Here is a 23,896-nt window from a genome sequence, read left to right as displayed (position 1 = left end):
CAGAATATGGTTCTAAAATTTTTTTTTTTCCTCCTTCAGGGATTATGATCCTGAATATAGATGAGATGAGAAGATCTGCAACTGCATCTCTGTAGGAATGGAGTTCATGAGGAGATGTGAAGTTCAGAGAGGAGGGACAGGACAGACTGTGGTAATGTGGGGCTGTGGTAATGGAGACTGCAGACAAGAGCTACTGCTCATGAACTCCTACAGAGATTCAGCTGATAACCATATTAAACTTTATTAGGGATCATAATCCCTAACAAGCAGCGCAGAGAGGAGGATGAGGCAGCTCTTTAGCTCAGCGTTGTGAAGTAACTTGTCCTCCTGTGTGATTAGGACAGGTTTTGTGTGTACTAATAGGACAGCGGCCATTTTGTTTTTCCTAATCATTGCTCCCCAGACAAAACGAGTCATTATAACTAATGTAAGGTATTTGGGAATATATCTAAAATGAAGTCATATTTAAGTATTTTCATTTTCTTAATTCACAGAGAACCCCTTTAATATACAAGTGCCTACAATAAATAAAATTTTATAGCAACACTACAGTCTGGAGAACCACTGGAGCCTATTTTATGATGGTGTCAACCAAGTTTAGCTCATGTCCACTGAAAAATGGAACCAGCATCGGTGCTATGACTCCATTGTCAAGGCTGTGTTCATATCTCTGTCTTTTCCAGCAGAGGAACAGACTACAGGAGTTACTGTATCTGACATAGTTGGAAAAACCCAACACCACCAGACCCCATTATAGTCAAGGGAGATCCAGCAGTGTGGGGTGGTACCAAGCTATGTCAATAGTCTGCTGTCCGAAAGTCGGCATTAATACAAGAAAGCCGCCAGATCCCATCACTGTCAATGGGGATCCGGATGGTGTGTGTAGCAGTATCTGGCAGTGTCGGATACAATATCTCCAGTAGGAATATTAGACATGACAAATGCTGTACAAAACCTAAATATTTTTTTTTCCATTTTCAGTCCATAAAAAAAAAAAAAAATAGCCAAAAATGGTAACACTCATCAAAACAAAAGCCCATTTGGTAATAAATCTAGTGGATGATCTAACAAGATTACATGTTCTAAAATAACATGGCAGTGATCGATTTCTCACAAATTCTAAACTACAAGCTATGCGAAGTATCTGACTATGAAACATGACTGGTATTATGGGTCTCGTGTATTTTAGGTGAGACTACATTATATTTGCACAGGTGCATATGTTCAGAAGCATTTGAGTTCTAACAACATAGATATGAACAAATACAGATGAAGCCTGCACTAGCTTTAATAAACACCTATGTTAAAGATTAATTTCAGCTACATGAAGAGGTGCAGGTCGAATTTCACAGGTTGTAACACTACTGCTATAACTGTTACAGTACAACATAAAAAAATTAACCCAGTGTTACATTTATTGTAATCAGCTGTAATCTGAACGATCCGTCCTAAGTCCTCACCTTTTAATAACTCATGCCGCTATACAGGTCACCGACTATGACATGTATAACTAGCTATATTAAGACCTTATGCACATAGCCATAATTGGGTTCTCTACTGCACAGATACTACATATTAAATGGTCTTTACTGTATTTCACATGTAAACATGGCATGTTGTATTACAGAGAGGAGGTCTTTAAGAGGTAATGTGCACCCACATGGACCACTGTGTGTCATCTTGGTGTTCAGGGCACACTGCAAGGCATGCCTTAATTTTGTAAGGGATATCAAAGGCAACCAGTACCCTGGCTGTACTGACAAGGAGAAAGAAGTCAGACAAAGCTGTCTACAGACAGATGCCTCTGGTTTCAAGGTTCCTTAATGAGAATGACTATTACTGGGTAGTAACCTGTAGGCGGCACTAGAGAGACCACTTTCTTCCGGAGGAGAGCTAATTTGCATACATGCTTCCCAGGTAGCTTTCCTTACATGAGCTGAATCTCCACAAGGAAGAACAGCACCCCCCAAAAGTTCTACTATTTAAATGGGGAAACTATGACCTAACCCAAATGACAGAATAGAAAAGAGCTCTAAAACAAAAAATCATATGACCGTTTCAGCTCTAAGGCAAATAGAATGCTGCACTAGTTTAGAAATTCACACAATGAAAAAGAAAGGGAAAAACAAATGTAAAAGAAAGCAATGAGCATTTTTACATTATTTTTAAATGAGTTTCTCATAGAATCAGTTAATTTTGACTCACCATTGGCTGCTCCCAATAACAAATGCAGTACTCAATAATTGGAACCTGTCACTTTGAAAGTGCAGTGTAATCCACAGGCAACAGTTGTAGAGGTGGAGCTGAATATATGATATATAGACAGGGCTATTTTTCTGGCGGAACGCACTGGAATGGCGTTCCGCCACCTTTTGACATCGCAGCCTGCCATGCTCCAGCATCGCAGGCTGCGATGTATCAGCGGGGAGGGACTGGGAGGAGGAGCTGGGGGCCGGTGCGTTCACTGTGCTCCGGCCCCGCCGCTCCAGTACAGTTATAAAATGTGTAATTCAATTAATAATAATTCATGCTGCCCCCTCTGTAGTATAACATTCAATATATCCTACTCACAGGGCTACTGTTATATCGTAATGCAGGCCGGCCGGGCAGACGAGTGGCAGAGTGACTGACTGACGTCACGTGCCTGCCCGGCCTACTTTATGAATGAAGCAGGCGGCGCAGGCACGTGACGTCAGTCACTCTGCCGCTCGTCTGCCCGGCCGGCCTGCATTACGATATAACAGTAGCCCTGTGAGTAGGATATATTGAATGTTATACTACAGAGGGGGCAGCATGAATTATTATTAATTGAATTACACATTTTATAACTGTACTGGAGCGGCAATGGGGGGTCTGTGGATGACACTGTTAAGGGGTGGGGGGGTCTGTGGATGGCACTGTTAAGGGGGGGTCTGTGGATGGCACTGTTATGGGGTGGGGGGGGGGGGGGTCTGTGGATGGCACTGTTATGGGGTGGGGGGGGGGGTGTCTGTGGATGGCACTGTTAAGGGGGGGTCTGTAGATGGCACGGTTATGGGATGGGGGGGGGGGGTCTGTGGATGGCACTGTTATAGGATGGGGGATCTGTGGATGCCATCCACAGATCCCCCATAACAGTGCCACCCACAGATCCTCCACCCCATAACAGTGCCATCCCCAGATCCCCCATTAACAGTGCCATCCCCAGATCCCCCATTAACAGTGCCATCACCATCTGGGGGGGTTTCTTTGCTGGGCTGGACTTTTATAGCCCCCCCAAATTTTACTTGCATCCCTGTTCTCTAAAGGGGTGGTCCTAGGGGTGGGTAGGGGCGTGGCCAGGGGAGGGGGGGTGAGTTCCACCACCTTTTCTCTGAGAAAAAAAGCCCTGTATATAGATATATATAGTTTGGTGATATAAAAAAAAAAAAAAAAAAACAGTATAATTTGTCATTTATTGTCAATTGAAAAGAGGACCTTTCACCAGTCCTGACATTACATTATTAGTACCAGGCAGTGTAGGGCTTATTGAGGAGATGTGATCTTGCTTTTTTTGTTCTGGGCTCCTCCGTTCCTCCCATTCTGGTTTCCCGCCCTGTATGTAAATTCATACTATCAGTACAGGGAGGAGGAGACGGCACTGTTTCTCAAGGGGCGTCTCCTTCTCTCTGTCTGTGAAGAGCTCTGCTGCGATTGGCCAGTTTACCACCAAGGAGAAGGAAATGCCCCTTGAGAATCACGTCCGTCTCCTCCTCCGTGTACCGATGGTATGGATTTACATACAGGGCAGGAAACCAGAACGGGGGCACAGTAGGGGAATGGAGCAGCAATATCACATCTCCTCAATATGCCCTACACTGCCAGGTACTAATATTGTAATGTCAGGACCGGTGAAATGCCCTCTTTAAATCTTTGCTCGTTTTATACTTGAGTCAAGTGGGCGGTCCTAATCAGTGATCGAGTTCTCTTTGTACAATCACCAAGTATGACAGCAGCTCAGAAAGAGCAGCAATTTCAATGAGTAAGTTCTACTGAAAGTTTCATATATATATATATATATATATATATATATATATATATATATATATATATATATATATATATACCGTATTTTCCGGCGTATAAGACGACTTTCTAACACTAAAAATTATTTGCAAAAGTCGGGGGTTGTCTTATACGCCGGGTATACTCAGATCCAATGGTATATTCTAACCCCCAGGCGTTCCCATGGTGACGGGGAAGCTTGCCTGGGGGTTAGAATACACAGGGCCCCGCCGCTCACAGGAGTATACATTTATTAACTGTAATCTGTAACTTTAACTTTAAATGAGCGCTCATCTCTTTACTAGGGTACCTTACTCTCAGCTCCGCTAACAGGCAGTGCGGGTGGCGCTCACTCACTGACGTTACGTGCCTATTCCTCCCACTAGGCGGCGCAGGCGCGTGACGTCAGTGAGTGAGCGCCGCCCGCACTGCCTATTACCAGTGCTGCGAGTAAGGTACCCTAGTAAAGAGATGAGCGCTCATTTAAAGTTAAAGTTACAGATTACAGTTAATAAATGTATACTCCTCTGAGCGTCGGGGAGGGGGATCTGTGGATGGCACTGTCATGGCGCGGGGGGGGGGGGGATCTGTGGATGGCACTGTTATGGGAGGGAGATCGGTGGATGGCACTGTCATGGGGGGGATCTGTGGATGACACTGTTATGTGGAGGGAGATCTGTGGATGGCACTGTTTGGGGGGGGGGGGGGATCTGTGGATGGCACTGTTATGGGGAGGGAGATCTGTGGATGGCACTGTTTGGAGGGGGATCTGTGGATGACACTGTCATGGGGTGGATCTGTGGATGACACATATAGCATAAGATGCTATATAGTGTCATCCATAGTTCCCCCCATAGCAGTGTCATCCACTGATCCCCCTCCCATAGCAGTGTCAACCACTGATCCCCCTCCCCATAGCAGTGTCATCCACTGATCCCCCTCCCATAACAGTGCCATCCACAGATCCCAGTCAGTTCCCTGGACTGGAGAAGATCGTCTTGAAGACAGGGAGGGCATTCAGGGGTAGTCTTATACAGCGAGTATAGCCCAAATCCTATATTTTAAATGGAAAAGTTGGGGGTCGTCTTATACGCCGGAAAATACGGTATATATATATTCTATCTATTTACTAGCAGAAGGACCTGGATTCGCACGGATATATTTAATCTATTTCAATTAATGTTTGTGTGTGACAGTATCCCCCATAACAGTGACCTCTACAGTACACCACCCCCTTAACACTGACCCCCACCACAGTGCACCGCCTCCTTAAGATGGGATCTCCACAGCAGCCCATCCCCTTAACTTTTACCTTCACAGCAGCCCGCCCCTTTAACAGTGAGTTTCACAGCACCCCACTCCCTTGACACTGACTTCCTCAGGGGCCTGCCCCCTTAAGTGACTTATACAGCACCCCGCCCCTTAACACTTACCTCCATAGGGGACCGTCCCCTTATCTGTGTCCTCCACTGTTTCCTGCCCCTTAACAGAGATCTCTACAGCAGTCTAAACCCTTAAAGGTTAACTGTTGAATATATATATTTTTATATTTAGTATTGGATTGTGGTGATTAATATCACTTTGGTGGCCCTATTTTAACTTTTCACTGTGTATTCAATTACCCCTTAATTCCACAGTTTTGTTCCCTGTACTGCCTACTTTTACCTGTGCTTAAAATAGGGTTGCTAGGCATGGTCCGTCTATCTGTTGATAGACGGAGCACGCAGCATGCAGGCTCACATTACTGACAGCCAGGGACTGTAAGTAAATGATTAAAGCCAGGTCCTCCCCAGCAGCTGATAACAGTGCCTGGGCTGTGTGCACTTCTCCCTGTCCCTGCGCTTGGCAGACGCTCCCTCACTCAGCAGAGCTGGAGAATGCAGAGTTGGAGCAGCGCACAACAGGGAAGGGAGATCTGCCATCTGCTCAGTGTATAAATGAAAGCAACATGTAGTAAGAGGACCCCTTTGTGCTGCAGGAGATTAACCCTTTAGGGGGGAGCGCTCTGGTTACTGACACTTTTGGGGGGCTAGTGTTACTGGCTAGTGCATGTGAGGAGCTCAATGCATTGTGGGTAATGAGGGCAGGCGGGATTAGCCTCAGGGTGAGGGCAGTGGTGGCCATCTTAACTGAATAGTGAAATTGCAGTTTTATGCAGACTGGTTGCTAAGGGCTGAATCTTATTAAATATGGGGTAAATCAGTCTAATAGTAACCGATTCTGGAATATCATGTTATTAGTAACTACATATATGAAAATGGAAATTAGTGTCTAAATGTGACCGTTATCCTTTAACAGAAACGTCCACAGCACCTGTCCCTTTAACTGTGACTGCCACAGTACCCCGTTCCTTTAACAGTGACCTCCACAGTACTCGACTCCCTTAACAGTGACCTCCACAGTACTCGGCTCCCTTAACAGTGACCTCACAGTACCCTACCCCCTTAACAGTGACCTCCGCAGTGCCCGCCCCTATAACCGTGAACTCCAAAGCGGCCTATCCGCTTAACAGCAACATCCATAGTGAACTCCCCTTTAACAGTGATCTCCACAGCAGCTGCCCTTTTAATAGTGGACCCTGCCCCCTTAACAATGACCTCCACAGCAGCTGCCCCTTTAAGGCTAGGGCTACACGACGACATGTGTAGTGCGACATTGTCGCACCAATGAAGCACAATGTTTAGAATGATAGGCTATAGTGTGGCATTGTGACATGCTACGACTGACACGACAGTCGCAAAAATTCCATCCAAGATAGATTTTTTTTGTGACTGTCGCGTCACAGTCGCAGCATGTCGCAGTGCAACATAGACTATCATTATAAAAATTGTCGTGCAACATCAATGTCGCAGTGTAGTTGTGCCCTATGTGTCGTGAGACTTCTTGTCGTGAGACACATGTAGTCGTGTAGCCCTAGCCTAAAGCTGATCTACAGCAGTGAAGAAATATGGCTGGGTTGTTATGGAAACCTGGAGTAAAACTGTGTGTATGTGGAGACTAAGGGCCTACGAGCTTCTAATGGCTGATAAGGGACATGTTACCGTGTGTATGGCAGTTGGGATATGAAGAGAAAGGCTTGCAGGCTTGTATTGGCTAATGCAGGTCATTTTTTGGGAATATCTCAGGAACGGTACGTCCTAGAGAGCTGAGACCCGGTCTAAAACCTTCCCGGACACCTGATGTACCCATGTGCCAAATTTGGTGAAGATCGGTCCAGTCATTTGGTCACGCATAAAGGAAAGAAACACATTATATATATATATATATATATATGCTCAGCTCGTCCTTTTATATAGCATGCTGTGGGCAGATCAGATGTAAATTTCAATTTGACACATACCTTTAAGATGCCAGCCTTTTTGTTCTTCATGCATTGGTATAAAAACAAAAATTCAATAGCAAGTTAGTCCGGCAAGTGAAGTCAGATGCAATCCGTTAAGAATAAGCTTAGACTAGACATCAAATACTTCAAAGGAGATTTGAGATGCACAAGAAAACACCCAGAGCATCTACTTGAACAAGTCATTCACCAGGCAAAAGCCTGATGATACATGATCACATGGGAACCATATCAACAGGTGGACTAATATGCATACTTCCTTCTCACATTTGTGGGACAATCTTCCTGTCATCTTTGTGGTTGAGCCAAGATGCTGAATGTATGTAGCGCACAGAAGGTGTGACAAGAATCTCCACCAGCCAGCTGGGCATATGAATTATCTAGGATTAAACGACTGAAGCAAGCAAACTGCTAACTGCTTGATACACTGCTAACCTCTGAAACCTTATACAAAGTCTCCAGCAGACATACACAGATCCTGGTTCTGCCGAAGGACAAGTGGAGAGATTAAGGGTGGGATCCTTATAGCTGTACTATATTGTATTACAGTACAGAGTCCTTTTAAAAATGCATTTTGCTCTAGACCCCTTTGTGTTTTTACAAACATTTATAAGGTACACCCCCAAAAAGTAATAACATAGTAGTTTTATGAGGGTCAGGAATATCTGGTTAGGAGACCATTCTGGAAGAAAATTTTATTTTAGTAGCTATATTTTAGAGCAGCGTTGTCTAACTTGCATGGGCATGACACCTCTGGCAGCAATTTTTCTTCACGTGATGATAAACCTCAATTCCACAACATCAGTATTTGTTGGGAGACTTGGAACAACCTCAGATCTTTGATGGGCTGGCCAGTCATGCTGAAATCAAGTTCAGAGATATACTTGATGTGCATGTCCATCTTAAAGAACTTGTTTGGGACTCAAATACTAATTACGGTAGCTACCAGGACAGGTCACAGATACCCGATTCGGGGGTTATGAGCCCTGTCACCACTGTTAATCAGCTGATTAAAGGTGCTATGGACAAGCTCTGAGGTCTCTTCACAAAGAACAGTGCTGTCCACCTATAGTATTGCATCCCAATGGCATTCACTTGAATGGGACTGAGCTACAGAAAGGCCAATGACCAACTGATGTGATATCATAGGATTATGATTAGGCTGCAATGCTCATCCTCTCTGATTGGCGGGGGTTTCAGGGGTCAAATTCCAACCAACTGGATACTGATGAGGTATCCTGAGGATAGTTAGTTCATCAATATCTTAGTCCCAGTAACTCTGTTAAAGGTGTTGTCCGAGTTCACAGCTGAACCTGGACACAACCCGATCTGCATTCATTCTTCATGAATGAGTTGAGCATCAGAGCTTTTTAGGCTCCTATGCTCCCCCTTGCTCTGCGCTGAATCACGCACGTCAAGGGCTGAAAAAAATAAAATAATAATGTCTAGAGCAGCGCTAAATGCCACCCATTAGTGCTGGTGACATCACCGGGGTAAGTGCTAGGCGGAATCCTCCACCTAGCTTATCCATGGAGAGCCCGGTATGTCACCGGATTTCAAGAAAATTCCCTTGTGCTGTGCGATTCAGCACAGGGCAAGGGAGAGCATCGGAGTGTAAAAAGCTCTGATGCTCCACTCATTCATGATGAATGAGTGCAGATTAGGTTGTGTCCGAGTTCAGCTCTGAACCAGGACAAACCCCTTTAAGTGTCACAATTAATTAATTATAACTTGTTTAAGCTTCTCAAGCTTTATGTGTAACAAATTTCCCTTTAAAAGGCCACGTTAAAACCTATTCTAAGAAACATACATCACATACATTGTGATGCCAAGAACTAGCCCTTTCCATTCTCAGTGGGACAACATAACAGATTATAGGCGACAAACGATGACAGAGGCAACATTTGTCCAGGAACAGTAAGCACTGAAGGACGAGGAAAGAAAGCTTTCTATGGATGGAGTTTTACATTTTAAAGAGTTGCTAGCACTTTACATATAAACAGGCTGAACTTGAAAGCAGTGTAAGCAAAACCAGGGAGGGGTATAAAAATCCCTCAAAGCAAGTTTTCAATTGCCAGTCAAGGCCTAACTGATAGTATCTAAATAATAAAGTTTCTGTCATTTCTCGCTTCATACAGCCGATAAAACATGCTTCCCCTGGGAGAAAACACTTATTACATTGACAGCTATTTAGAAATGACATTAACCTTTAGCTTGCATGACTGATTTGTCTAACCACTGAAATATGTGAGAAAAGAAATCCATCAAAGGTTAACCACACAAGCTAGGTAAGATGTGAAAGAGCTAAAGCAAAAATGTGAGGTGTCATAATCTTTCTCCACCTCAATACCTAGAATATTAAAAGCTCCCATTGCTGTGGGAGAATAAAAATGTGGCCAATGGGATAAAGGCTCATAGAAAATACAATCAATTCCAGAGTTTGTTAACAGAACAAAGTGACAAACCCCTAAGGTAATGATACAAGTCTGAGGTCTGGACACTGTGATAATTGTGAAAGAAAGATCTAGAAACTACTACTTATAAAAATAAAAAAAAAACAACATTAAGGGGAGATATAGTAACCACTTCCAGACCAGGCCATTTACCTCCCTCCTGGACAGAGCAAATCTGACGTTTCACTTTAAGGTGGTAAAAACTTTAAAATACTTTTTCTTATCCAAGTAATTGAGACTTTTTTTTTGTGACACAACCGTACTTCATATTTGGGTCAATTATAAAAAAAACAACACAAATTTACAGAAATTTTGGCAAAATTAGCAATCTTCTAAATTTAAATTTCTCTGCTTTTAAGACAGGTAGTGATACTTACAAATTATTAACATTCACCATATGTCTACTTTATGTTAGCATCATTTTGTTAATTTTTTTTTTTTAAAGATGCTAGTATTCTTAGAAGCAATTTTTCAAAAATAGACCCCTCAAATTAATCAAAATTGATTTTAGAAATGTTGTGAACCCTTTGTGTACTCCACAGGAATTAAAACAAAATGGAAATGAAAATGTAAAAAATTCTATTTTGCATTTTAATTCATTTTCCTGTAACACAGCAAGGGTTAACAACAAAATAAACCTCAATATGTATTACCCTGATTCTGCAGTTTACAGAAACACCCCATATGTGGTCATAAACTGTTGCATGGGAACATGGCAGGGCTCAGAAGGGAAGGAACGCCATATGTTATTTAGAGGGCATATTTTAGTGGAATGGTTTTTAGGTCTTATGTTGCATTTGAAAAGACCCTAAGGAGTGTAGTAAGCACTTTGATCCAATAGTCATTTCATAGAATTTAGAAACACTTGGATGTGAAAACGATAAATTCAATTTCTTCCAATAAAATGTTGCTTTAGCCCTAGATTTTATCATATTTACAAGTGGTAAAAGGAGAAAAAGCACCCCAAATTTTGTTATATCATTTTTCTGAGTACGACAATATTTGCTGTGATTTATACAGCGCTGGCCAACAACTGTAGAGGCTCTGAGGTGAGGTGAAATAAAAAAAACAAAAAAAAAAAAAAGAAGTGACTGCATTTTATAAACCACACCTATCATACAATTTACCAAGGGGAGTAGTGAGTATTTTGACTCCACAGTTGTTTTGCAAACAATAATGCATAGTCGATGGTGCAAAGTGAAAATTGAAATTTTTCCAGTTATGCCATTTCAGTTCCCAATATGTTGTATCCATTGTATGTCGGTGTGAAATGTAAGCCCTATTATTATACTGTGCTTCCTGGTTTTATAAGCCCCATACATGTGGACATACCACAGGAGTCAGGAATAAAAGAGACCTATTGTAGGGGCCTATAACTATAAGGGCACTGGGGTGAAATAATAAATGGAACCCCTGAGAAATGACCCCAATTTGGAAACTAAACCCCTCAAGGTATTAAAGGGGAGGAGTGTGCATTTTTGATGCACAGATATTTGGCAGAAATTAATGTGTTCAACCATTTCAGTGCGATATATGCTGTGCCCAGCTGATGTCATCTCAGGATCACTTCACACTTCTTAAATTGTTTGGCAGGTTCTACTGGGTATGGAAACACCATGAACGTGGACATAAGCCGCTGGTTACATGGCAGGGTTAAGAAGGGAAGGAGTGCCATTTGGCTTTTGGAGCACAGATTTTGCTGGAATGGTCATTTAGTGCTACATCACATGACCCCTGGAGCCGAAACAGGAAGCGACATAGTGCTTCCTGATTTTATACACAGCATATAGAGTGAAAAGCTGCCAATGCCTTCTCTATGGGAAGTCCTGCTTTACCTCTGACAGTGGGCCCCCTGCTCAGCAGGCACACAATTAGCATGCAGCTGCGATTTCTGATAGGCCAATTTAAAACATCTGATCAGAGATTATGTTCCAAATTCTGATTTTAAAAAAGCGGCGCACACATTTTGAACCACATTTACTATGTTCTTGAGACACTTTTAAAAGGTTCTGCAAGGGGAATTGCATCTTTGGTGCATCTAGACTGTTTACACTGTATAAATATTACACAGCGGGCTCAATATAGAAATCATAAGTAGAGTGGTATCCCATATACACAAAAAATACAAAAAGACAATTAAAAGAGGAGAGAAACCCATAACCACACAGAATCGTAGAGCTAAATTGGGGTAACCTTACCAGAATATTCATAAAGGGCAACAATTACACATAAGAACCAATTAACATTACTCAAAAGGGAACATTAGGATACAATGTGTACATAGACCCAATATATATGTAGTATCCTGACCGCAATGCCTCCTGAGACCCCTGGGGTCAAATTCAGGAACAATATCAGAGGAATTTCGTTGTATTTGATTAATGACACAATCATTCTGTAGGACAAGTTGTTATAGGAATGCCACATCCATAAATCGGTTGTGGGCATTAATATTACGGTAGGGGTAGAAGGACTTGCCATATATATATTCTCATGCATCAATGCAAGCATAGTCGCAGCTCTACGTAGCAAATTGGATTCCAGCCTTAATTTTTCCAATTCACGAAGTAAATGAAGTATTAAGACTGAATGCTATGAGCGTCAGTTTTCTTTCTCCACAATTTCTTTGTGTTCTAAATATGTAATAACTTTTTTCAATCCATCTCTCCATGGAAGCTTACAATCTAAACCCTAATGGCGGATTTAGATGCGCAGATAACCATTACAATCTGAAGGCTAAGGGCTTATGTTCGACAAGAATGGTGTAGAGTGTGCTAATATGTAGCTAGTGAACGATTTTTACTGGAAACGCTCATTCAACACTTTGATGCTTATGAATAAATTAGCATTTGTCACTATTGAATTGTGGCGATGTAAAGGAACATCATGTGATCTGTCAGCGACGTGAACGATGTAAAAACAAGAGTCTTACATAATTTGTTGCTGTCTAAATACAGTGAACGATCCTCGATTAAATGAGTAAACAATTTCATGTGAACGAATTTCTTCACGATTTCCTTTGCATGAAAATGCTAGTCTGTCGTAGGTTTTAAACCGGTAACTGCAATAGTTTTGTTAATGATCTATACAATTAACCACTAAATCCACAGACGCACATGCACAATAGTCAAGTTATAGGATGCTGGACAGCTTGACGAGATGCAATGCAAATTACAGACTTAGGCCTCGTGCACACAACTGTATGTATTTTGCGGTCCGCAAAAAACAGATCTGTAAAAAATACGGATGACGTCCGTGTGCATTCCGTATTTTGCTGAACGGAACAGCTGGCCCCTAATAGAACAGTACTATCCTTGTCCTTAATGCGGACAATAATGGGTCATACGGAAATACGGACATACGGAAACGGAATGCACACAGAGTACCTTCTGTTTTTTTTTTTGCGGAAAAAAACCCTGGAACGGACAAGGAAAGAAAATAAGTTTTTGTGCATGAGCCCTTAAATATAAACTCTAGAACTGTGTGCAAAGATTGGCAAATGCTTTACAGCCATGCAATTGCTCTAATTCATCAGGTTTCTAAAATAAGAACAAATGATGAAATCTAGAGAGATAAGCGCTAAAAGGAATTATCAGCATTTGTTTATATTGTGCCAATAAAGGTGCCCATACACCTTCAAATATTAATGTTCAAAGCTGACCCATCACGTGTTGAGACACAGTACTCTAAACATATTTACAAATGGTCACATGGACCAATAATTGTCTCTTGATTTACACGTGTGGATATTGACCTATATAAAACAACGTTTATTTTCTTTAAAAAAATGTTACTACTCAAGACTAACGTTTAAAATCCTCAGCTGTGTCTTGAACTTGATACTTTAGTTGTGATCACTAGTAATAGCGCTAACTTGCCACAGTGCAAGGCTGGCTAAGAGGCTCTCATTTGTTTGCTGCCTAACTGGCTCCCCTTCTCTATATGGTTAATGCAGTTTAAATTGTGCCGACACTGTTTTTCTCACAGTGTACTTGAACTAGGAGTCTATGGTGCGTACACTCTTAGCAAGCTTCCCTATCCTGAGTAATCTGCATGATAGTCACTAATCGCTGACCACAGGCACATGCTGTATAAAAAACACACACTATCACACTCTGCCCCCCGACATGTTTCGCCAAACACTTGGCGTCCTCAGGGGTTCGGGTAGTCTGCTTCACCTTCGAAACCTGTCAGTCCAACAGCTACACTTTCAGATTTCCCCATACATATGAATACTTGGTCAGCCAACGTTCGTATGTTTTCATTGGGGAGAGAGGAATGAGTCAATGTGTAAGTAAAATGTGAGCAAGGCTGCGTTCCAGCAGAGAACAACCTGCTGGAGTTCACCGGATCCAGCATTGCCAGATTCACTACTTCACCGCTGGATCCCTATTGACTGTAATGCGGTCCGACTGTGTTCCAGCCACTTTGCGGCAAACTAGCCAGCTTTTTGCTAAATCATCTCTGATGGAGATGTGAACGCAACTCAATGTGTATTTTATTACATTCGCTTTTTACCTGATAATGGAAAATTAAGGGAGCTTCCTACTTTAGACAAGTATGGCATATCCATAGGGTATCATAAAATGTCTGATAAGGAATCAGCCAAACAAACTGAATCCCAACCAACCATCATAGATTTCAATAAAGATAGTCATGTATACAGGTGAAACTCGAAAAATTTAAATATCGTGCAAAAGTCCATTTATTTCAGTAATGCAAATTAAAAGGAATTGCATTAATGAGCTTAAAATTAGAATTTTGTGAAAAGGTTCAATATTCTAGGCTCAAAAGGTCACACTAGTCAGCTAATTAATCCATACCCCCTGAGCAAAGGGTACCTCAAAATTGTGACTTTGGGGTTTCATAAGCTGTAAGCCATAATCATCCAAATAAAGGCTTGAAAGCTTTGCATGTAATGAGTCTATCATATATGTTAGTTTCACCTTTTAAGTTGCATTACTGAAATAAATGAACTTTGCTTGATATTCTAATTTTTGGAGTTTCACCCGTACAATGGGCCATCTCTCTATTCTGGCTCCTCCTATTTGTGAATGCTTTTGGTAATTTTGGCTTATAGAACTTGGGTCTTGACTTTATTTCCCTTTGAATCCTAATCTACAAATTTTTGGTACAACCTTTATAGTTACTATATTCTTTTTAAAAAAAATCTAAGGTTGAATCCACCCCAAAATAAAATACATTAATAAGATGCACAGAGAAAATTCAATGTAAAAAGAAAATAATGCTAAAAAGAAATTACCCCCCTCTCCCCCCCAAAAAAAGAAAAAAGAAAAGAAAATCTCCAAAGACACGGCAACTAAATTCATTGCATGCAAGCAAATCTTAATATGCAGTTTGTTAAAGTTCAAGCAGCCAGTCTTTGAAACAGCACTCCTGTATACCCAGCAAGCCTTGTATTAATGCAGTGTAAGAGTTTGGTCAAATTCAACGTTAATGGAGCATAAAAGTGCTTTTTGGCTGAAAGTGAGATCGTTTTTAAAAAAAAAAATCTAAGCATGATCACTTTCCTCTTTCCCTAGCTCTCTCTCATCTTTGCAGGAACAGTCTGATACAAGCATCACAGCTTAAATAAACTAGAAACATTTCAAATGATCCATAAAGGATTAATAGGCGCTGCGGGAAGTCCTATACGCTTAGTGTATACATTTTCCATCTCTTCCCCCTTGACGAGCAATAAATGAAATTCTGAACAGTTTCAATGTCAACCAATAACAGCACACAATGACTCCTATCACAGATGTGAATGTTTTATACAAAATTAGTTAATGTTAATAGCAAAGGGGGGGCTGACACTGTCTGGTCAAATGCCCATGAGGCATTAATATAGAGAGGAATGTCCACAAGAAATGAGACTTTGATACAGAAAGCAGAAAAGATATCTGCTATTATTTTGGCAGTGATAATCTATGCCAAAACACATACAGAAAAAAAACAACTCCACAGTATTTTCTTTTGATGCAATTTTCTTGTCTTCCCACTGACTTGTATGATTACTGCAGAAAGAACGCTTCGAAACATGTTTCTCAATTGAATCTTCAATCAATATCAGCAAAAAGAGGAAGGCGGAGAAAAATATATTACGGTATTAGTTGTTGGATGCAAAATTGCCAAACCTTGGACAGCTGAGATGGGGAAAGGCCGTTGGATTTACCGGCTATTTAGCTGGAATCAATTAGTACTGTAAAAGGCTGTCCTGATAGAGGTCCTCAGATACTACAATTACTGCAGCCGCATCAAATGGATAGGACAATGCTCATCAATTACCTATCCGTTACACAATATTTATGTAGCGATATCATTTTTAACACAGTGCTGTAGAGAATGTGCTCATTCACGAGGGAAGCCAAAAGGCCAAAAAGGTTGAGGCATGGGCAAAAACGGAATCACCCTTTTGATTGCCGGCTAAAAGCTCACTTGCCTGACAGCTGTCTCTCCCAACCATGCAAGTGTCCTGAACTGGGAGAGGGGACAAAACTGCCTGCAGACCCCTCTGAGGGTGGCTTAACTCCCTCAGAACAAAAGAATCGGCTGAAATAGAATTCTTATCTCACCCACCATCTAATGTGTATGGCCAACCTCACGATTCAATTCAAACTGTATGCACCAAGTGACTTTGTAGAGTATTCTGAATGAGGATATTAAACATCGCCAGCACTACAGAAACATGGATGTCCTTAATTGAAAAAGCAGAATTGCAGCACACATCGCTACTCATGCCTATCAATAACAGATTCAGCACCACCAGGTGTCTTATGTTATGAACGGGAACAATACTGCTTATATGAACAGAACTGGAGGCTGTACTCATATGTGCAGGTTTGGATGTGTTACGCGTTGTTTTGCTTGTCGTTTGTTTCCAAAAGAAAGTGGTCATTGTAAACGTATACTCACATGGAGCAGAATATTACATGCAAATTTTTGCTCAAATCTGGAATATTTTTGCAACAAATCAGACATGGTGAAGACTTGAAAAGACACAGCAAATGCCTTAGTATATGCCACCAATTTGTAAAACTTGCTATACTTCTTATGGATTTTCATTGCAATATCCTCCTGGAAATATTCTGCTGGGCATCTTGACACATAGCGGGAAAGATTTATCAAGACTGTCCTAATATTTAGTACAAAATTAAGGTGACCACACACATTAAGGCCCCTGTACACTGAACAATTTGGCAGAAGATTGTCGGGAGGGAAGCGTTCTTTCCCTGGAAGTACCTGCTAGTCAGTGAAGGAGACCGCTGCATTTACATGCAGCAATATCCTCCACAGTATGGAGAGGAGCGATCACTAATGTCATTGCTAGTCACCATACTGAATATTGTTTGCTAGTAGCAGAGAGTTTAGATGGCAGGATCTGCTGCCCATAAAATTCAAACATGGCAGACATTTAAAACAATGATAGTCTGTAATCAATTGGCTAAAGCAATCATTCATTGTTACATTTTACACGACAAATGATAATTTTGGTTGAAATTGTCAACTTTAGGGTGTTCATACACATTCAAAAGCTGTCAGCCAAACAATTTGACAGCTACCTCTCCCAACTACCTCATATACGTTCGGTTCAGCTGAACATGTACAGTATGTGTATTTTATGGGGAGAGCCTGCTGCTGCTAGCTTATGACCAAGGAGGAACAAAAGGATTGGGGAAAAATATCCATATCAGCAGAACCCTCTCCCCCTGTCAGGAAGGCTGGGAGCTCCCCACATGTTTGACTGTCGGCCAAACCCATCATTCTAGGCATGTTTGACAATGTACTAATGTGTATGGGGGCCTTTCGAGCAATATGTATGGTCACCTTTAGACTACACTATCAAAAAGTGTCAGATTTGTGAAAATGGCTGATCCTGTATGAAAAATCTACCACACTTTTAGACTGGCTAGACTTAGTTTACACTGCCTATTAGTTGTTTTACTTTACGATATAATCTTGTGTCAAAACTGTTGCGCAGTTTGGCATACATTGTTGCACCGCAGTCCACACATCTTCTGGCATATACTCACCTGCCTTACGGCAGCTATTGGCACCGCACAGTTCTCCACTGCCTGTATCGTGAAAACCCATAGTATAAGAGACGCAAGTAAAAACTTCAAGCAACTTCCAACATAAGAAATTTTGTGAACATTTCCTAGAACTACATCTTTCAGAGAAAAAAAAACAAGTGCTGCAAGCTACATGTAATCTAGGTAGAAAAAGAAGACTATGAACCTCTATAATAGGAGAAATTCCAAAAGAATTAATCTGTTTAAGGATGGTACAGATGCCACTTAAGTTGGTTTTGCCAAAAAAGGATAAAACGTGAGGACAACCATAACCTTACAAAACACTGTTTATCACAATTTGCGGTCAGTATAACCCAGTTCTCATTTCCGCTGCATAATATCAGATGAAAAGAACAAAGAAGCAGTCTTTAACATTGAAAAAGAAACATTAGCAGTATAACTTGTACTAGCTTCTAGATTTTGGGTAAGAAGAATCTGTCTGCTTTGATGACATGTCTGTTTTAGCAAATACTTGCATTCACCACACGAAAATCTGCGTAGAAAAAACGCATGTAATCCATGTGTGCGGCATATGCCTCTCGCCAGTGCATGATAAATTAACACAGGCGTACAGATTGTCGGTCTTAATAAATCTACCCCCACTGTGCTTCACTTGCCAAAAGTAGAACAGAAATCTGTTGAGAAGTAAGCCAACAAATAAGTGGTATAAAGTTAGACTTAAAGGATAACTGTCATATTTATTTATTTGCTAGTTTATTAGAGCTAGGCATGTATACCTGAGTTAGTCTGTCAATGATTGTCAAAAGATCTGTAATTACCTTATAATAACAGCTTTCATTAATGTCTCCCGTCCCTTTCCACTGCTCCCTTAAAAGACCGTTACTAGGGCTGGTCTGTCTCCCAACTTAATGTAAACAGAAGACATAGGGGCGGTCCTTCACACTGCATGCCTGCATTAGGCTTTACACTCAGTTCACACCTGAGCGTTTTACAGCGCGTTCCTATGCGCTGTAAGGGCTCTTTCACACCTGCGTTCTTGTCTTCCGGCATAGAGTTCCGTCGTCGGGGCTCTATGCCGGAAGAATCCTGATCAGGATTATCCTAATGCATTCTGAATGGAGAGAAATCCGTTCAGGATGCATCAGGATGTCTTCAGTTCCGGAACGGAACGTTTTTTGGCCGGAGAAAATACCGCAGCATGCTGCGCTTTTTGCTCCGGCCAAAAATCCGTAACACTTGCCGCAAGGCCGGATCCGGAATTAATGCCCATTGAAAGGCATTGATCCGGATCCGGCCTTAAGCTAAACGTCGTTTCGGTGCATTGCCGGAGCCGACATTTAGCTTTTTCAGAGTGGTTACCATGGCTGCCGGGACGCTAAAGTCCTGGCAGCCATGGTAAAGTGTAGTGGGGAGCGGGGAGCAGCATACTTACCGTCCGTGCGGCTCCCCGGGCGCTCCAGAGTGACGTCAGGGCGCCCCAAGCGCATGGATCATGTGATCGCATTGGACACGTCATCCATGCGCATGGGGCGCTCTGACGTCATTCTGGAGCGCCCCGGGAGCCGCACGGACTGTAAGTATACCGCTCCCCCGCTCCCCGCTCCTACTATGGCAACCAGGACTTTAATAGCGTCCTGGGTGCCATAGTAACACTGAACGCATTTGGAAGACGGTTCCGTCTTCAAATGCTTTCAGTACACTTGCGTTTTTCCGGATCCGGCGTGTAATTCCGGCAAGTGGAGTACACGCCGGATCCGGACAACGCAAGTGTGAAAGAGGCCTAAAACGCACAACAAGGAGAAACCAATGCTTCCCTATGGGAATGGTTCTCACCTGGGCGTTTTACAGCGCGTACGATCGCGCTGTAAAACGCCCGACGCTCAAACAAGTACTTGAGCGTTTTTTTGGGCGTTTGTCGCGCGTTCCCGTACATAGACTTTCGGGAACGCGCGACAATGTGTGTTCGCTTGTCTCTGTATGCGCGCTTGTAAACGCCCGTACAATCGCGCATACAGAGCGCTCCTTTCAGAACGCTCTGGTGTGAACCCAGCGTTAGAGTGAGGAGGCGTGTCTCTCATTAATCTAATTGTAAATGTTTAAACAGCCGTAACTAAGGGAATAGAGCAGTTTACGACCACATATGGGGTGTTTCTGTAAACTATGGCCCCCACCCATTGACCATGTACAATCTGAGTCAACACAAGGGAAGTCAACTATTAGTTGAAGATTTTAATATATTTTATGGCTCCACATGTCTTTAGAGTACGTGCATTATATTCTCTTATAATTTTAACCCATTTTTATGGAATTTTTTATTATAAATTTTATTATTTAGTGAAAGCAATGTTTATAATAGAAAGTGACCTATTAGTCATGATGTTTGGGTTGATTGTGAGCTATATACCCAAAAAAACGCATTAAACACAAAAACGCAGCAAAATCGCAACCTCATCCATGAGCATTTTTGAATTAGAATCCAGTCCATTTTTTATGAGGAATCCAGGAAGTAGGGATATAAAAGGCAGCTAACACCCCATGCAAGCATTACCACTGAGGAAGGAATAAAGCAACACTCCGAAACGCGTTTGGTGCTCAATCTATTGACTTGCATAGCAGGGACATAACCATAATCCACACTTACTGGACTTTGCTTATTGGAAGAAAAAAGATTAAAGAGCACGGACTTCAATTACCCGAAAGACACAATACTTGGAGAGGAACGCCTACAGGATCGAGGAAGAGGCAAGCATCCAATCTTGCTGCACCCGAAAAAGATCCATCGAATGTGCATTACTCGATTACTACAGTGCCTGGGTTAACTATCGAATCAGTGTTCGAAAGTAACGACACGTGGGACGCCAAAAGTTAAGTCCGCTACACGTGGAACACCATACACAAGATCTCCATACCCTATAGGGGATTATTTGACTACTGCTACAGTGCTCATCACCAGAAGGCCGCGAACAAGCTTCTATACATAAAGCTAAGTAAAGATTCCTATCATTTATTTGTCGAACATTGCTGCTGTGCCGATTTTAATACCATTCGAAAACGTGGGACGCCACAAAATGGTTTTAATATAGACGGCCTAAGACTAAATGAATATATATTAGGAAAATATTGAAAGTCCCCACAACTGCAGATTTAGGACCCTCCCCCCTCCCACCATCTTAACATATCTATATTGCTGGGTTGATTGCCATTTTATGCCTTTATGATACGCCTTTTATTGTATGTTTTACTTTTGCTGTTTTTACCACTCCAGTTGTCTATTTTAGATTATATTCAAATTCCTATGTTTCGATGTGACTCCATATGTTGAGTGCCCTTCTACACATCTTTATCTAACAAAAATCATAAGTACCCTAAACTAGTAGCAACAAAACTGCCAACCTATCCCGTTGTTTCTAAAATGGGGTCACTTTTTTGGAGTTTCTACTCTAGGGGTGCATCAGGGGAAATTCAAATGGGACACGGTGTCAAAAAAACAGTCCAGAAAAATCTGCCTTCCAAAAACAGTATGGCATTCCTTTCCTTCTGCGCCCTGCCGTGTGCCCGTACAGCAGTTTACGACCACATATGGGGTGTTTCTGTAAACTACAGAATCAGGGCCATAAATATTGAGTTTTGTTTGGCTGTTAACCCTTGCTTTGTAACTGAGTGACTTCAGACCTGAACTGGTCCTTAAAAAGTGGGTTTTTTAAAATTTCTGAAAAATTTCAAGATTTGCTTCTAAACTTCTAAGCCTTGTAAAATCCCCAAAAAATAAAATATCATTCCCAAAATGATCCAAACATGAAGTACACATATGGGGAATGTAAAGTAATAACTATTTTGGAGGTATTACTATGTATTATAGAAGTAGAGAAATTGAAACTTAAAAATTTGCTAATTTTTCCCAAAATTTTGGTAAATTTGATATTTTTTTTATAAATAAAAACTCATTCTTTTTTTACTCCATTTTACCGGTGTCATGAACTACAATATGTGATGAAAAAAAACTATCTCAGAATGACCTGGATAAGTCAAAGCATTTTAAAGTTATCACCACATAAAGTAACACTGGTCAGATTTGCAAAAAATGGCCTGGTCCTTAAGGTGAAAAATGGCCGTGTCCTTAAGGGGTTAAAAGGTTTTCAGAGAATAATGACTTTTTATGTAATGCCCGCAGCCTGCCTCTGTAAACAGAAAATTCATACTTAGCTGACCAAAGTTTTTTTTTTAAACATCGCCCCTACGCCCGCCTGAAGTGCTCGCGCTCGGTATGTAAATACTGAGCATCGTAACAGGGAGGAGGAGACGCCAGGGCATCTCCTTCTCCCTGGCTGTGCCGCAATCCAATCACAGTGGAGAGTGTCACAGACAGGGAGAAGGAGACGCCCATTGAGAAACCCTGGCGTCATCTCATCCCTGTTACGATGCTCAGTATTTACATAGCGAGCGCGAGAACTTCAGGCGGCCGCAGCGGGGCAATGGTTAAAAAAAACAAAACAAAAAAAAAACGGGTGGCAGCATCAGCGGGGGATAGCCAGCAAGTACAGGTGTTTAGCGCCTATAAGTAAGCCAGATGAAAGGTCCTTTTTAAGGCTCCATTCAAACGTCCGTGGTGTGTTGCGTATCCGCAAAACACCCGCCCGGCACCGCTATAGAAATGCTTATTCTTGTCCGCAAGCTGCGGACAAGAATAGGACATGTTCTATCTTTTGCGGAGCTGCGGACCTGAAGATCAGGGCCGCGCTCCGCAAATGGAGATGCTGACAGCACACTGTGTGCTGTCTGCATCCATTCTGTCCCTATAGAAAATAAATGGGTCCGCACCCGTTCTGCAAAATTGCGGAACGAATGTGGACCCATTTGCGGACATGTGAATGGAGCCTAAGAGCCTCTATACACAGAGGGTGGGTCCAAGAAACTTTAGTCTGACGTTGGACAAAAATGTAAGAACATTTGAATGAATTGCGCAGTTGTGCTTTTGCTTCATTCAAACTATGGGAGTGAGGGAAACAGGCATGCACAAATGATGAATCTGTAGTTAGACAATTAGTAACTAATCGCTGGTCCCAATAAAGCCTCGATGATCTATGCATGCAAATGCTAACAAGCTGGCAATGACTGGGAACGAGCAGTTCCTTAGCCCAAGTACTACGATCCATATGAACATTGTGCTAAAATAAATTATATGCATAATGAAAAAAACATAATAAAATAAAAAATAATTTTTAAAAGTTATGAAGTGGCAACACAGTCCACATTCACCCCACATTCTCAATTAGGAGAAATCTCAATACCTTGTTGCGTCATCTCTTTTAATGACCGGTTTTATTCTGTATGAGGAGACAATCCATTGCTTCCGCTAAAAAAAGTACACGGTAAACCTAAGGAAGGTATTAGTATACAGTATGGACGTGCTATAAACCACTGTTATACATTTAAATAAATAAATAACACAAAAGGGGAGCTAAGACTGCCACTGACAATCGAGTTCTAAAAGTGTCATCTCGCCTACAAGTGCCGAATTACTAAAGCAATTACATGAAGCAGAGAAAGGAAGAAAGAAAATAGGTTTTCTGCTGTCTAACCACTGCGAAAATGCATAAACTACTCAGTAAAAGGAAATGTGAATGTTTTCCCAAAGGCATTATTAACAATTAATAATCATTACAGTAGTGCCTTGTTTACCTGACCTTGTGTAAATTCAGCAGCCTTATAATTAGACCCACATTTTGCACATTTGTATATTTTCATGCATAGATTTGACTCATTCATTCATCCATTAAAATTCACTTGACAGATGTAGATGGATAATCAAGCTACAATTTGTATTTACTGGATTATAGAAAATTGCCCAAACTGTTGTTAAGTTCAAGGAAAGCACATTCTTGTCTCTCTCCTGTCACTGATGTAAAAGCAATTACGCATCATAGGATGGTCCCAGAGCGTCAGAGATGTTGCAGATTTTTTTTTTCCCCGTTTCGTATTTTAAAGCATTATTTTATTCCAGGAGCCGGGTGACTTATTGCTGCTGTCTACAAAGTGACTAAATCTAT

General features: G+C 41.6%; 1 protein-coding gene across 3 annotated transcripts in view; it reads right to left on the bottom strand.

The window, feature by feature from the left end:
* POLA1 (DNA polymerase alpha 1, catalytic subunit) overlaps positions 1-23,896 on the bottom strand; it is a 450,237-nt gene that overhangs the window by 132,425 nt on the left and 293,916 nt on the right. The window lies entirely within an intron of this gene.

The sequence above is a fragment of the Bufo bufo genome, chromosome 3 (genome assembly GCF_905171765.1).
Source record: "Bufo bufo chromosome 3, aBufBuf1.1, whole genome shotgun sequence".
Lineage (NCBI taxonomy): Eukaryota > Metazoa > Chordata > Amphibia > Anura > Bufonidae > Bufo > Bufo bufo.
Note: the sequence above shows the minus strand (reverse complement) of the source record. Positions and strands in the feature narration are given on the sequence as shown.